General features: G+C 34.5%; 1 long non-coding RNA gene across 1 annotated transcript; it reads right to left on the minus strand.

Annotated features, from left to right (window-relative positions):
* Window positions 1-4,456: 4,456 nt before the first annotated feature.
* Window positions 4,457-8,135, minus strand: LOC120078424. The gene is made up of 3 exons (XR_005482012.1): window positions 7,768-8,135; window positions 6,894-6,972; window positions 4,457-4,631 (listed from the first exon to the last, which is right to left on the minus strand). It is a non-coding gene; the product is annotated as an uncharacterized LOC120078424 (long non-coding RNA).
* Between the last annotated feature and the right edge of the window lie 7,010 nt (window positions 8,136-15,145).

A 15,145-nucleotide genomic window follows, 5' to 3' on the forward strand; every position in this document is an offset into this window, starting at 1 on the left:
TATGGAAGCATTTAAGATCTTAAGCATGCTTGTTCAATTTCCAGAAAATAGGGTTTCAGAATTTACCTTTGAAGAATTCTTCAAATTTCTCAATTTTCAACCGATATCTCCTCTCCAATGGCTTGTAAACCACCACTTGATCTTCCCTACTATCCTCTTAACCCTTAGATTTGATAGTGGGGCCCAAATTGAGAATGAACTTGACTAAATTTTGGAGATGGATAAGGTTTTGGTGTCAAAAATTGAAAAAGAAAAATTTCTTTCAATTTGTCAATTTTGCATAAAAAAATCTGTTAAGAATTCTTTTGTTTTAAAGAATTCATTCATGCAATACAAAAGGCTCACGCGATGACACCAAGCTCTCAACAATTTAGTAGAATTGGTAGTGTCTAAAGTGAGAAAAACCCACTATGAAATTTTTAATTTTAAAAATAATTTTTCACAAAAATTATTAAAAATGAAATTAAAAAAATTTGATTTTCTCAAAATCATTTTATTTGAATCTCAATAAATTCAAATTTTAATTTTATATATAAAATAATTCAAATAATTAATTTAAAGCAATTTTAATTAATTAAAATAATTTAATATCAAATATTAAATTATTAAACTACTAATTTCATAAATATGAATCCCTATTCATGTATTTAATATTTAAATCATATTTAAATATTTTTCATCTCTCCAATTTTGTTTAAGTCAATAATTAGACATTATATTATATCGCATATAATATCCAAATCCTTAATCTGAATTTGAAAATTTTAAATTTTTTCAACACACCTATTCTTAGGTTTAATCCATTTATGAGCTAATAGAAGGACCTAATAAACCTACAGATCATGAGGTCCAACTATCCAAGATTAATTGGTTAAGCTCTTTCAATCGAATTAATCAGCATTCGTTAATTATCAAGTCACTCCACTAAAGTCCAGTAGTTGCACTCTCCTCACCGTAGATATATTTCTATTTACTTGATTTAACCATGATGAGTAAGTCGATCCTTCATAGGTTGTTCGTATTTACAACTGGGTCAAAATTATCGTTTTACTCTTATAATACATCTTACTCCTTAAGTCTCCACTGAACCACTAATGAATAATTGGTTTACGGTCCTACCAATAAACCGTGTCCATCTCAGTCATAAAGAGGGTGGGGTCCCTTATTCAAGAGTAGGAGTTAGTACTTAAAATAACAATTTATCTGCTAACGCTAAAATCGTGTAGGAGTGAATTCCATCTTATAGGACTATGTTTTTAGCTATCTACCCAGTTTTACCCCTTAAAATGGGAGGCTTATTGAGTGACAATGTTCAACCACTCTCGCCATTGTAGATTAAAGAATAATCCCGAATAAACAGAAGTTCATAGTTAGGTCAGGATTGAGATCAAGTTACCTTAGTTCATTGAGTTGAAATAGTCAGTTTTAATAGTAAACAGTGTTATAAAGACAAGTGACTATTTCATGGTTTAATCTTATACAAACATCTTTTGCATTGGATGCTTCCACTCGCATGTCTCCACATGAACGATTTCAAGATCACATCGTTTGTATCAAATACAAAGCAGGCCGCATCCATAGTGTCCCCAAGATAAGGTACCCAACCCTATCCTTATCCTTATAGATTGNATCTTTTGCATTGGATGCTTCCACTCGCATGTCTCCACATGAACGATTTCAAGATCACATCGTTTGTATCAAATACAAAGCAGGTAGCATCCATAGTGTCCCCAAGATAAGGTATCCAACCTTATCCTTATACTTATAGACTGTTTCAGCTGTATACCTAAAGTTGATCCTCTTTTATGTCCTTACGTATAGTTTAAGTATTCATGCTATAGCCAGGGGTTCGTTGGTTTATTGAATTTAGGCTTTCCAAGTACAATTTACATATTTAATAATAACTTTACTGAATAAACCTTAATGAAATTTTATTGCAAATAGTATATGTATAAAGATTACAAACTGCGAGTTTTAGGACATACAACCAAACAATGGAGTCATTCCAATGCTAGAATGATAATAATTATTATAAGTGAACTCCATTAATGGCAAGTGTGTATCCCAACTACTTTTGAACTAAAACACACAAGCTCTCAACATATCTTCCAAAGTTTGAATAATTTGCTCTGACTGCCCATCCGTCTACGGATGTAATGCGATAATAAAATGTAATTTTGTAACAAGAGCCTTTTGTAATCTAAGAAAAAATTTTGAAGTAAACCTCGAGTTTCAGTCTAATAGAATCAATACTAAAGCTTCATACTGGCTCACTATTCTATCAACATATAGCTTGGACAACCATCGAGTGTAAAAGTGATCTTGACCGATAAGAATTTGGCAGTCTTAGTAAGCCTATCCACAATTACCTATATGCCACCATATCCATTCGGGATCCTGGGCAATCTAAATAAGAAATCCATAGTAACATGTTCCCATTTCCACTTTGGTACTGAAAATGGATTAAGTAATCTTGTCAGTCTCCGATGTTAAGGTTTAACCTGTTGGCAAACAAAGCATCTATCTACCTACTTTGCTATGTCTCATCTCATTCCAGACCACCAGTAAGACTTCATTAATGTTTTGTACATCTTAGTATTGCCTAGGTGCATCACATAGGCTGTGCTATGAGCCTCTTTTAAGATGGCATTCTTCAGGGTCTTTATAAATTTCTTTTACTACAACCACCTTACTAATGAATGAGTTTCTCCAGGAGTAAAAATAAATAGGTCTTCAAACATATTTTGTAACACCTTATCAATTGTCAGCGCAAACATGTTGGAAATAAATGAATGAGTTGCTCTTGGATCTAACAACACATATGCAGGTTGTTTACAAATAATTATCATACCGGTCATAACATCAGGCGCTTCCTCGGCCTCTTATTGGGTCATAGCATAATCATTTACTTCCTATCGTGGGCATTCTAGCTATGCTATTTTGCTTGGCTTCGTTGGTACCTTCCTCCAGCTTCAACCACTCTAGGCTGATTTACTGTCTGAGATGTTACTTTCTTTTCCGTTTGGGTTTCTGGGATCGACTAAGAGCATTCCCTCTTGTAGTCGCCTATGTACCTACATTGGTAACAGACATTCCTTCCACTATAACACTGTCACCGTGGTGTTTGCCACAACTCAAACATAGGGGCTTCCCAGTTCAACTGGCGAAAGACTTACTTATATGCCCTGACCTGGGTCCTCCAGCCGAAATATCTGGCTGACCAAACCTCCTCCTGCTCTGTCTCTATTAACTCTCAGCTCCACCGCCTCTGGTAGTCAACTGCCCATTATAACGAGGCTTAAAGTTCCTCTTCCCTGATACATCTGGAGTAAATCTCCGTCCTTCTCCTTTGTTCGCCTAATCCTACAAGCCACCTTTCACAGTTTCTCTATCATGCTCCTCCTCTGTTTAACTCTTCTCAACTCTCATTGTCATTTCTACTAATTGGGAAAAGTCCATCTAGTTAGCTATGGCGGTCACTGGTGTTCAGATCTATTTCCTCAAATCACTCTCAAAATGCTTGCATTTATCCTTCTCCTCAATAATAATAGTAGAAGCATACCTCAATAGCTCAATATATCTCTGCTTATATTCCACTATTGACATCGAGCCTTGGACAAGCTTTAGAAACTCTTTTCTCTTTGCCTCACGAAATGAACTATGGTATTACTTGTCTTCAAAGACCCTCTTGAATTCTTCACACGTCATAGTCTTGGTAGCACTCCTCCTGGAGTCTAAAACTCTCCACCAATTTTCTGCCTGTTTTTAGAGCAGATATACAGCCAGCTCGACCTCTTGGTCGTCAGGGCACCTCATCACATGAAAACATTTCTCAATCAAATTCAGCCAAACCTTAGGGTTTGTCAAGTCTATTGTACCTTTAAACATCATTGCACCTAGTGCCTTCTTCCTTTCTATTCGATATTTCTTCTTTGGATCCACTAGCACGGATCCTACACTAGCTACTAATCTCTGTGCTATTTTGTTGAAAACCCCATCCTCCTTGTTAGGACCAACTTTATTCTGAGGGGTACTAGACTCTCCCTTAGACGTGGTTTCTTATGTTACAAGTTCTCTGATAGGGTCACAATCCCCACGTACTTCAAGTTCTCATATAGAGTCTTCATCCCATGCATTACAGGTTCTTTGGTAATATTTACATGCCCTTGATCTACTGCATGATTCTACTTTTTCCCAAGACCTTATGCTCTAATACCAACTTGTCACACCCCCACCCTTTTAATCTTGAAGGAGATGTGAAGATAGCATATGTCAACCCTCGTATGACAACTACTGTCTATCTTATTCCTGCAACCTATTTCCTTCGCAATTGTTGAGCCTGATAACAATTATATATACACTTCTATTCCACACATTCTCATCAGACTCACAAGTATACAATTCCATCATCAAGCAGAGACACTCACAAACTTATACATAACCAAAATAACTTTGCATAAGTTTATATTACAACCGTACCACTAAGGGTTCTACTCTTACACCCTAATATGTACATGATAGCCTTAACATTTAAACAAAACAAGATGGACCACCTAAACTCCTAGTTCTCTGAGATTTTGAGTTTGCGGCAGTCTGACAGATCCACTAGGCTCCAGGGAATTGACTACTACCTAGAAAAATGAAAACATTTGGAAAGGATGAACTTAAAATGCCCAATGAGTGAAATTCTTTTAGAACATATGTACATAAATAACTTAATAAGTAAAAATAATGTCCTGAGTAAACATATATATATTTTCATTAGTCAAGTTTAAGGAACAGTACTTTTACATAAAAGAACGTAACATCTCTATGAGTATATAAAACACTAGAAATCTCAATCATCATTAGTTTATTTGAAGAACAATCATATTTCTTTGCCTAAGTTGAAGAAGAGGCCTTTTGCTAGATCACTCAATGTCGATTACCTTTGTTCGATCACCTAGATACCTTCATCTTCTTGAATATTAGGTTTAGTTGGTAAAACACTTCAAACATGATACTAGGCTAAAATAATAGTATTTCAAATATTAGGAATTCTTCGAAAGCATAACATAGGTATAGTCATGAGAAGTAGTTCACTTAAAGAAATTCTTATCAACACATGGTTTTAATCGTAAAAACTTAAGTATGCTTCATAAAATTCCTCTAGAGTTTCCATACTTTGGAACTTAAAACATGCTTTGAATGACATAAACACTCTTAGAAACATTGGCACAAAGTTTACTAAAAATGTACGCTTGCTTTACAAAGGCCGTAGTCTCTAAAAAAGGACCATGTGTCCAAGTCGTATTTTTCCTTATGCCCAAATCATGCGTTGGAGAATCTCTTAATTAAAATCTTGTTACACTCCAAGCAACCATGCTTAACCATTATAGAAAACTTGAAAATCCTTACTAAAACTTAACCACTCATTGCAGCTGCCTTACTTGTTCATCCACAAAATTTCCATATTCAACTTCCAACTCTTATAACATAAAATCCAAACATTATCTTAAAAAAATTCCTTCTAAGAACTTCTTCCTAATCATCTTACCTATCTTACTTTAAATTTGAGCTTCCAATTTCGCTGGATGAGCTCAAATTCCTCTAATCTTCTCAACTTGTTCGGGTGAATCAGAAATTTGAATACTCTTCAGATTCTTCAAATTTCCAACAAGAATTTGTGGGAATTTCTCTATGGCAACCTTGGGTTCCCTTCAACACTAATTGAAGCACACTTTGGTTAAAAATGCACATCCTTGGCACGAGGAAAATTTTCAAAACTGATTTATCCTTTTTCAACTCATATTTATATTAAGGCTTGCATGACCTAGTGGCCTAATCTGATGACACTTAGGCCACTAACTCATATTTAAAGCCCCTAATGATGCTACTTAACCCACTAACTGGGGGATTAATCCAACTCTTCTTCTTCACCTTAACACCTAAGGCTTGCGTTCACTCGAACCTTTCTCTCGGCCAGTGCATGCACAACCACCGTATTCCTCACCCTGCTGCCCCTTCATGCCTTGTTCGACCAAAATAGTCCCAATTAACCTCCATAGACCAATGCTACTCCAATGTTAAACTGCCCACCAATGCCAATGTATACAAGCGACCCATACTTAGTAATTAACCTCTAGTCCTCGCGGCCAACGCGTGTTATCATTAACTCCTCACCTAGCGCCCTGCCTTGAAGCTCCTTCAACGCTTGACTTGGGCATTTGATTGCTCGCACGTTGCCTCCTTTGAGCAATTCAACCCCTAATGAGGCTAACGCCTGCCGCTCTGCCCGTGCTAACTTCTAAACCTAAGGCCTTTAGTGCATGGCTCGCATTCTACACATAGGCAATCCTTTTTTCTTTTTATTTTACTTTGGCCCTTAGATGCATGGCATGGATCTAACTCCACAGGCCCCCTTTTATTTATTGAAACCTCTACTTTCCACCAGAAAGCCTCCTTGCCTAATACGTAGAATATTTTCCTTCTCTCAATACCTCTACATACTGACAATATGCATAACATGGTATACAATTAAAATAACAGTGAAAACTTTAACAACAAAGTAAGTTTCAAGAATAAGTACTTAGGTGGTCAAGTTCTAGGGGTTACATAAGTGATGCACCAAAAGAATAAAAACATAAATTCATGGTTCGAGGTACCCCTAACTCCAGTTTAAAATAAAAATAAATAAATAGATAAATAAATAAATAAATAGGTTAAGAAAAGAATTTGAATGTTTGATTTCTAACACAAAACATAAAAATTGGAAGAAATATATGTGGAAGCGATGTCAAGTCCTAGAGGCTCGATCACAATTTTTTCTTATCATTTGTCGTTCTGTCCTTCCATTCACCTTAAAAATATGTAAAAAATTGGGTGAGTAAAAAAATACTCAGTAAGTGACCCACCATCCATTAGGCCCACTAGGTGAACTTGTTAGCCTTCCTATCGAGACAACCTGAAGGCACGTTTTTATAAGTAGTGATCCTGAAAGGTCATAATCATAAGCATAGGTGACAATCCCATAGGGACACCGAAATGTTAGAATAGAAAGTGAACTCGAAGGTTCACAAACATGAGATGTATACGACCTGATAGAATTGCTAATAATCATCATCAGTCTAATATGAAACTTATAACATTCAGATTTCACACCTAACCATTAATAATTTTAGTAACATAAGCCATAGGTTTTCAGTGCACCTTTATCAATTCATCCATAAAACATAGTAAATTATTTCATCACAATAACACCATGCTTTAACATATATGCGCAATCGTATCATCAACTTGGTTAGGGCACCTGGTTCGCTGGGAACTAGTAGTAAACCACTTATCTTAGCATAATAAATCAACCCAACCCTCAGCTTAAACTTCTTGGCGTAAAATCCTAAAACACAATATGTAATTAATTTTATCCTCTTAAAGCAAAATCCCTTTACCCAAATTGATATTCCATATAAGATTGCCTCAGAACCGACCTTTTAACTTTTTTGGACAGCTTGGTAAAACCCTTCAAAACTTCAAATGTAAAGTCAAAACATGGACAAAGAAAATTTAGTCCTAAAAGTTTTATGTGTATTCAACCCCACGTGAAAACTCCACAATGAACCCATGAAACTCACCTTAAAACACCCTTAAAATCGTTGGAAAATTTGCTCTTGATCCAAAAAAAAATTCCTCTAAACCTTCAATTTACCACCCCAACAACAAAAACACAGCAGCAACGAAAATCAATCTCAATTGGTAACCTAAACTTGAAACACTTAAGGGAAAACTGACAAAAAAAATTGTCTTTCCGTTGATCCCCACGCTAACGGCGTTAACCTATAGTGGCAGAGGCAGAAATGGACGACAGCGTCCGGTCGGCGATGTTAGGCGAAGCGTCGACCTGCTGAAAACACAATCGAAAAACTGATGAAACGGAAGAAGAACAATGACTAGGCTCGTTCTCACGAGAGTCAGACAACTGACAGACAACCTGTAGACCGACAACGAACGACTTGCGGCGGGTAGAGCACAATGGATGGTCGATGATGGCGGCTGAAGCCTTGATTCTGGTCTGCGGTGTGTAGGAGAAGGCTGGGGTTGGTTCATGATGGAGAGGAAGAAGAAGATGAGAATGGAGGAGGGTTTAGGGCATGCTTCCCAACGACTCCTTAAATAGTATAAAAATATATTGTTTTCTCTTCTTTTTAAACCCTAACTCCACATATTTAAATTAATATATAAATAAACCTTTTCCCCCATTCCTTATTATATATAAATATATTTTTAAACATTTTACTCCATCAAATCCAACTTAACCTCTCACTGTTTATATTCCCTAATTTATTATATTTTGTACGTACATTTGGCTCCAACTTTAGAACAAGTGATTGTTAGAATTGATGTCTTAAATCTCTCTTCTTGTAGTTTTTAAACTTTATATAAACAAATTGTTATTATTAAAATAATTATTATTTTATGATTATACACTCAATCCAATAAACAAATATCATAGGTTATTTTAGGTAATTTAAACATGTGTGTAAATACATACAGGTTGTTTAAATGATAATCTCAATGGTCTATAGTAAATAGATAAGGTTGGGTACTTTATCCTGGTGACATTCTCGCTTATAGATGTTACATATGTTGTAAAGTGCTACAAATGATCTGATCTTGATCATTCATGTGAAAACATGTGAGCGAGTGTATCCTATATAAAGAGTTTGTATAGGATCAGACCACAAAATGATTAGTCTCATTATATAATGCCGTTAATAACGGAGACTTACAATTCACCAGGATAACCATAGGTGACTTGACCAGAATTCTTAATGAGTTGTGAACTTCTACCTATGAAGGCGGTCCCTTGATTTGCATAGATGAGAGTGCCCAGATCGCCGACTCAATATGCCTAGCATTTTTTAGGTTCGTTTGATTGGGGAGTTGGGAACATAACTACACAAGACGAACTTCAACTTCACTCCTTCCCTGACGTTGGTGTAAGTAAATAAATTGCGTCCTTAAGGACTGATTCTGGGGCTTGAACAATGTGGCCACACCCTCTATTTGATCATAGTTGGACTATGACTTATTGTTCATAAGAGGGATCGGTGGTACTTAAGGAGTTAGATATAATTACAAAGGTAAAATGGTAATTTTGGCCCAAATGTACTTACGAGCAATTCGTGAAGGGTCATCACACTATTCACTCGTTATATCATGGACGTAGAAATATATCTTAGTGGGAAGAATGTAGCTGTCAGTCTTAAGCAGAATAACTGACAGTTAATGGATGACTGGAGCTTCAATCTACAGGTCCATAAAATCCCCATTGTAGCGATTATTGGGAATTAATTTTAGATTAATTTGAATTGGACAAATTAATTAAAGAAAATAATTATATGTGATATAATTAATTAAATTGATTATATGTGATATAATATAATTAATTTAATTAATATAATGTATTTGATACATTATAAAGTTTACTTTTGAGTGGAATTAAATATTCGAATGTGATTCATATACTAATTGTATGATGATAATTATGTAATTAAATTTAGTATAAATATGATTTATACTAAATATCATGAATGATCGAGAGAAATAAAAACCATAGGTTATATTGTATTTGATACAATATAAAAAAACTATAGGTTATATGTTATTTTTTATATAACATATGGTATAATATATATATTATATAATAGAGTGGTTATTGTATAATTATATATTTTTTCATTAAATTAAAATAGTTTTAATTTAAAAAGGGTTTTTCTCTCTTGACATGACGTGAGAATGGACAGTTTTTTTTTTTTTTTTAATCTTCTTCCCCTAATCTTTAAAGGTCAGGATTCTCTTTGTAATTTACTCTCAAAGATCACACTTCCTCTCAAAATTGTTTCCCTTTTCCCAAATTCTTAGTAGAGCCCACCACTTCTATTTATTCTCATCCCCTAAGGAGAATACTTGAGGTTCTCTTGTGGTGGTGGTCATTTGAGATTTCAATCTTTGGAGATCGAGTTCTAGACAGAGATTTCATGACCGAATCGAGGGAATACGTGAAGAAGTTTTTCTTCAAGGTAAGGTTTTAATTCTTCTCTAATTCCTTTTAGAGAAGTATGCTGTAATTTTCTTGTTTAAATGCAAATTATGTTATGTAAATTTTGTTTCTATATAAAAATCGAAATAGGGACGTTCCCACTTCCGTAGTGGAACTTCACCATTTCTTCACTCACATCACCTCAATTCAACCAATTTCAATAAATCTAAAATTCCCAAAATAACTAACTCCCAATTACTAATTCAAAGCCAAATATTTTCAAATTTGCAAAATCTCTTATCACCTTGATCTAAATTAAATTATTATAGCATAATAGTTCAATTTTACATCCAAAAAATCCAACATGGCTCAACTAGTTATGTTAAGAAATTCAAAATGAATTAACTCAACATCTTGATTCAATTTTGGCCTAAAAAATCCCAAAATATAACTCAAATAATTCATAGTAATTATTTTAAATTTACCTGAAAATTTGGGAGTCACAGTGATAGTCTATGATACAACTCTGGTAACTAAGAATTGAATTTTTTTTTTCTTCCAATATCACAATCTATCTTCACATTTTTTTAATTTCATTGTTACAATGTTTCATTGTTTTCTCAACTATATTACTCTGTTTTTTATTTGTCCATTTGAAGATGCATATACAATTTATTACCGATAGACACTAGTAGAATTCTACCAAATGTCTATCAATAGTAGACCATGATAAAAGTTTATCATAGAGAAACAATGATAAATATCTATCTATGTCTAAAATCAGTGATAGAAGTCCATTGGAAAAAAATACTTGAACTAGTGAAAGCGCCAACAAACTAAGTGTTAGTGATAGACACTGATAAACACTTCTATCATTGAACTAATGGAAGCACAACAAACTAAGTGTCAATGATAGACACTTCTATCATTGTCTTTCATTAGTAGATACTAACGGATGTCTATCAATGTTTATTGTTGATAGAAATAACATCTAACATATACTAATGACAATTATCATTGTTCTATCAACAATAACAAATAAATCTAATTTAGCGTTCTATCAACAAGACTCCACATAACATGTTGTCGATCACAAATAGAGAGTGAAAGAGCTATTATTGATAGATTGCGATAGAGCTCCATCACTGTCTATCTTTGAAAAGATATATTAAAACAATATGTTACTAACAAAATTTTCAATAACATAATCTAGTATATCTATCAGCAAATATCTAAAAACAATAAAACTACCAACAACTAGCAACAAAACTATCAACAAAATCATTATATATTAATAGACAATGATAGTGGTCTACCACTATTTATTAGTGATAGATAGTGATAGAACACTATCATTGATAGACCTTAATAGTAGTCTATCATTGTCTACCAGTGATACACACTGATAGTTGCCTATCGATGATAGACAGTAATAGAAATGTTGTGATTAATGCCCTAAATCTCATGGTTTAGTAGTTTGTAAATTATTTTTACGAACGAATTATTCATTTTATAAAATAAAGTGTTATTTTATTTAATATTTAGTTACATTAACCCAAAACCAATAAATTAAGATTGTAGGTTATTTAAAGTAGCTCAAACATGTATCTGGTGACATGTATCTCACCAGATACATGTTTGAGTAATAATTTAAAAGGTCTATAATATATGGATAAGGTTGGATACCTTATCTTGGTAACACTATGAATATGACTTGACACGTATCTCACCAGATACATGTTTGAGTAATAATCTAAAAAGTTTATAATATATGGATAAAGTTGGGTACCTTATCTTGGTAACATTATGAATATGACCCACTTTGTAATTGTTACAATTGTTGTAAAGTGATACAAATGATCTGATCTTGATCGTTCATGTGGAGACATGTGAGTAGGGGCATCCTAAACAAATAGTTTGTATAAAACCAGACAGCGAAATGATTAGTCTTTCTTTATAACCCCGTTACTTGAAGAGACTTATATTTTACTAAGATAACCATAGGTGACTTGATCTTAATCCTTAATGAGTTGTGAATACTTACATATCAGGATGGTCCTTTCATCTATATGGGTGAGAATGGTCAGATTCACCGACTCAATAAGCCTACCATTTAGGTGATTCGTCCAAGTGGGGAGCTGATGTTCTTAGTGTTAATTCCCTCAATTCTATATTAATTGTTTGCTTAAAACATCTATTTTGTAGATAAAATCTAATTCTAATACAAACTGAGTCATCATTACAAATATGGAGCTAAATGGAGTCAAATTAGACAAAACAATCAATTAAGAAGAAAAAGAGTTGGCAAATTACCATTCCACCCTTCAATTGAACCAATTCAACATGCTTCAATACCACTCGAAGCGTCGCAACGCTCTCACTAGAACATACTCCAATGCTAGCTCAACGCTATAAGACAAAAAGCACCAAAATGTTGTAAAATAGGGTAGTATCGCAAAATTGGATAACGCTCTAGAAGTTGACGGAAAAATAAAAAATGCGCACGCGCCCTTGCGCAACTGAGCGTTAGAGTGAGCGTCATCGTAGGGTCACAACGCTGTAACCTTCAACTAATATAATCCTTCAGTTTTCCAGATTTCACAAGGGAAAAAAAGGAAGATTTTATTTTTGAGAGGGAAAGTGAGAATGAAATTGAGAGATAAACCCATGAAAATTCTTTTTTTTTTTAGAGAGTTATTGTAAAATTCACAAGTCTTTTTGTGAATTGCTTCATGGATTCTATCAATTTTTCAATGGATTCTTTCAAGACTTCTCCAATTTATGGCTAGGTAAGTAATTTTCTTGGAAAATTTTTACTCTATGTATAAATTCTTGAGATCTTGTGTAATTTTCTTGAATTTTCTGCAATCTTCAATGTTCTTTTGTTGAATTTGAATAGAAATTAATGGAAAATAGCTAACTGGGCCTTTAGGGTTTTTATCTTATTGGATTATGAGATATTGAATTTTCATGATCAATGATAGTTAACCTAGTTATTAAAGATTTCCCAAGAATCTCTCACTGTCGAATCTTTACTCTCTCTATATATATAAGTTTGTGTTACAATTCTTGTTACAATTGCTTTTATTTTGATTTTACTTAGTGAGCATTATAAACTTCATTTGTCTTGGGCTAGATTGAATTAACAACATCGATTTTATCTCAAACAAATTGGCGCCCTTGCTCGGAAACCGAGCAATTGGCTAATTTGAATTTTGAATTCCTTTTAAAAAAAATAAAAGAAATTATAAACTAAAAAATAGTTAGTTGATTAAATTTCCTTTTGTGCATGACCCATTCCTCTCAGAGTGTACTTTGTGATTTGATAGTAGACATTGACCTTGAAGAAAGGCAACTTCGAAAGAAAAGAACAAGAGGAAGAGAAGAAGAATTTGAAGAGCAAGCTTTTGAGCATCAAGAAGAAGAACCTACTCAACCAAACAACATGGGAGAAGCATAAGAGAACGAATCTTGCGAGAACTAACAGAGAGGGAGTATAATCAACAACCGTTGTGTATCATATATCCGGAGATAACTGTCCTATTTGAACTTAAATTGGGACTTGTGCATCTCCTACCCACATTTAGAGGACAACCCGGCGAGGACCCACATAAACACATGAAGGTGTTCCATCTAGTATGTGATGGAATGCGCCCACACGGGGTAACACAAGAGAAACTCAATCTAAGGCCTTTCCCTTCTCTTTGAAAGATGTGGCCAAAGATTGACTATATTACCTATTGATGGGTTCCATTACTACTTTGAGTGGTTTAGAAAAGAAACTTTTAGACAAAAATTCCCAGCATCTAAAGGTCATAATATAAGAAAATAAATATATGGGATTAAGCAAAGAACAGGAGAATCCCTTTAAGAATACTGGAAAAGATACAAACAATTGTGTGCTTCAATTCCACATCACCAAACATCTAAACAGTATTTAATCCAATATTTTTATTCAGGCTTGCTTCCATCGGAGAGAAGCAATATTGATGCTGCCATCGGAGGGGCTCTTGCAGACAAGGCGTCCACTGAAGCAAGTCAGCTCATATCTACTGTGGTGGAGAACTCTCATAATTTTGGGACAAGGATTCCCATTCACACTGTTGCTCAATCCAGTGAAGTAAGTTGTGTGCTTCAATTCCACATCACCAAACATCTAAATAGTTTCTAATACAATATTTTTATTCAGGCTTGCTTCCATCGGAGAGAAGCAATATTGATGCTGCCATCGGAGGGGCTTTTGCAGACAAGGCGTCCACTGAAGCAAGTCAGCTCATATCTACTGTGGCGGAGAACTCTCATAATTTTGGGACAAGGATTCTCATTCACACTGTTGCTCAATCCAGTGAAGTAAGTGAGCTAAGATCACAAGTATCTAACCTCGTTTCTTTTTTTACTCAAGTAGCTCAAGAAGAGCTTCCTCAAGTCAAAACATGTGGAGTAGTTGGACATACTTCCGAGACTTTCCCACGAAACTAAGTAAATTCCACTGGAGGATTTCAGAGGAAATATGACCACCATAGGCAAACTTATAACCAAGGATAGAGTGATCATCCCAATTTCAAATGGGGATCTCAAGGGCAATATGAGAATTGGAACTGATCGTCATCTTCAACCTCCTCAGGTATGTCTTTAGAAGATGTTGTGAAGTCCCTTGCTGACCACTCCTTAAAATTTCAACAGGAACTCCATTAATTACAAAAAGACAAAATCTAATTGCAACAAGAAACCAAACTTCTTTAACAAGACACTAAATCCTTTCATCAAGAGACTAGACAAGGCTTCTTAAACTTGGGCTCTCAAATTACTCAGCTTGCAATTGTAGTAAGAAAATTTGAGAGTAAATCATCTGGTAACTCCTCGCCCAACCGAAACACGCAAACGTAAATGCCATAACTTTTAGAAATGGGAAGGAAATTCCTTCTTCCTCTCAAGATGCAAACCTGATTCAATCACCTCCAAAGAAGTAAGAAAAGGTAATAAATGAACAAGAAAGCAAGGTAAGTGAACCAAAAGAAACTTCCATTTTTCTCGAGGTATGTGATTACTCTCTTCCTAAAGTAGAATCATATGTACCTAAAGCACCATTCCCTTGTAGATTAGCAAAGCCTAAGGTAGAAGATACTG

This window comes from Benincasa hispida, chromosome 5 (genome assembly GCF_009727055.1).
Source record: "Benincasa hispida cultivar B227 chromosome 5, ASM972705v1, whole genome shotgun sequence".
Classification (NCBI taxonomy): domain Eukaryota; kingdom Viridiplantae; phylum Streptophyta; class Magnoliopsida; order Cucurbitales; family Cucurbitaceae; genus Benincasa; species Benincasa hispida.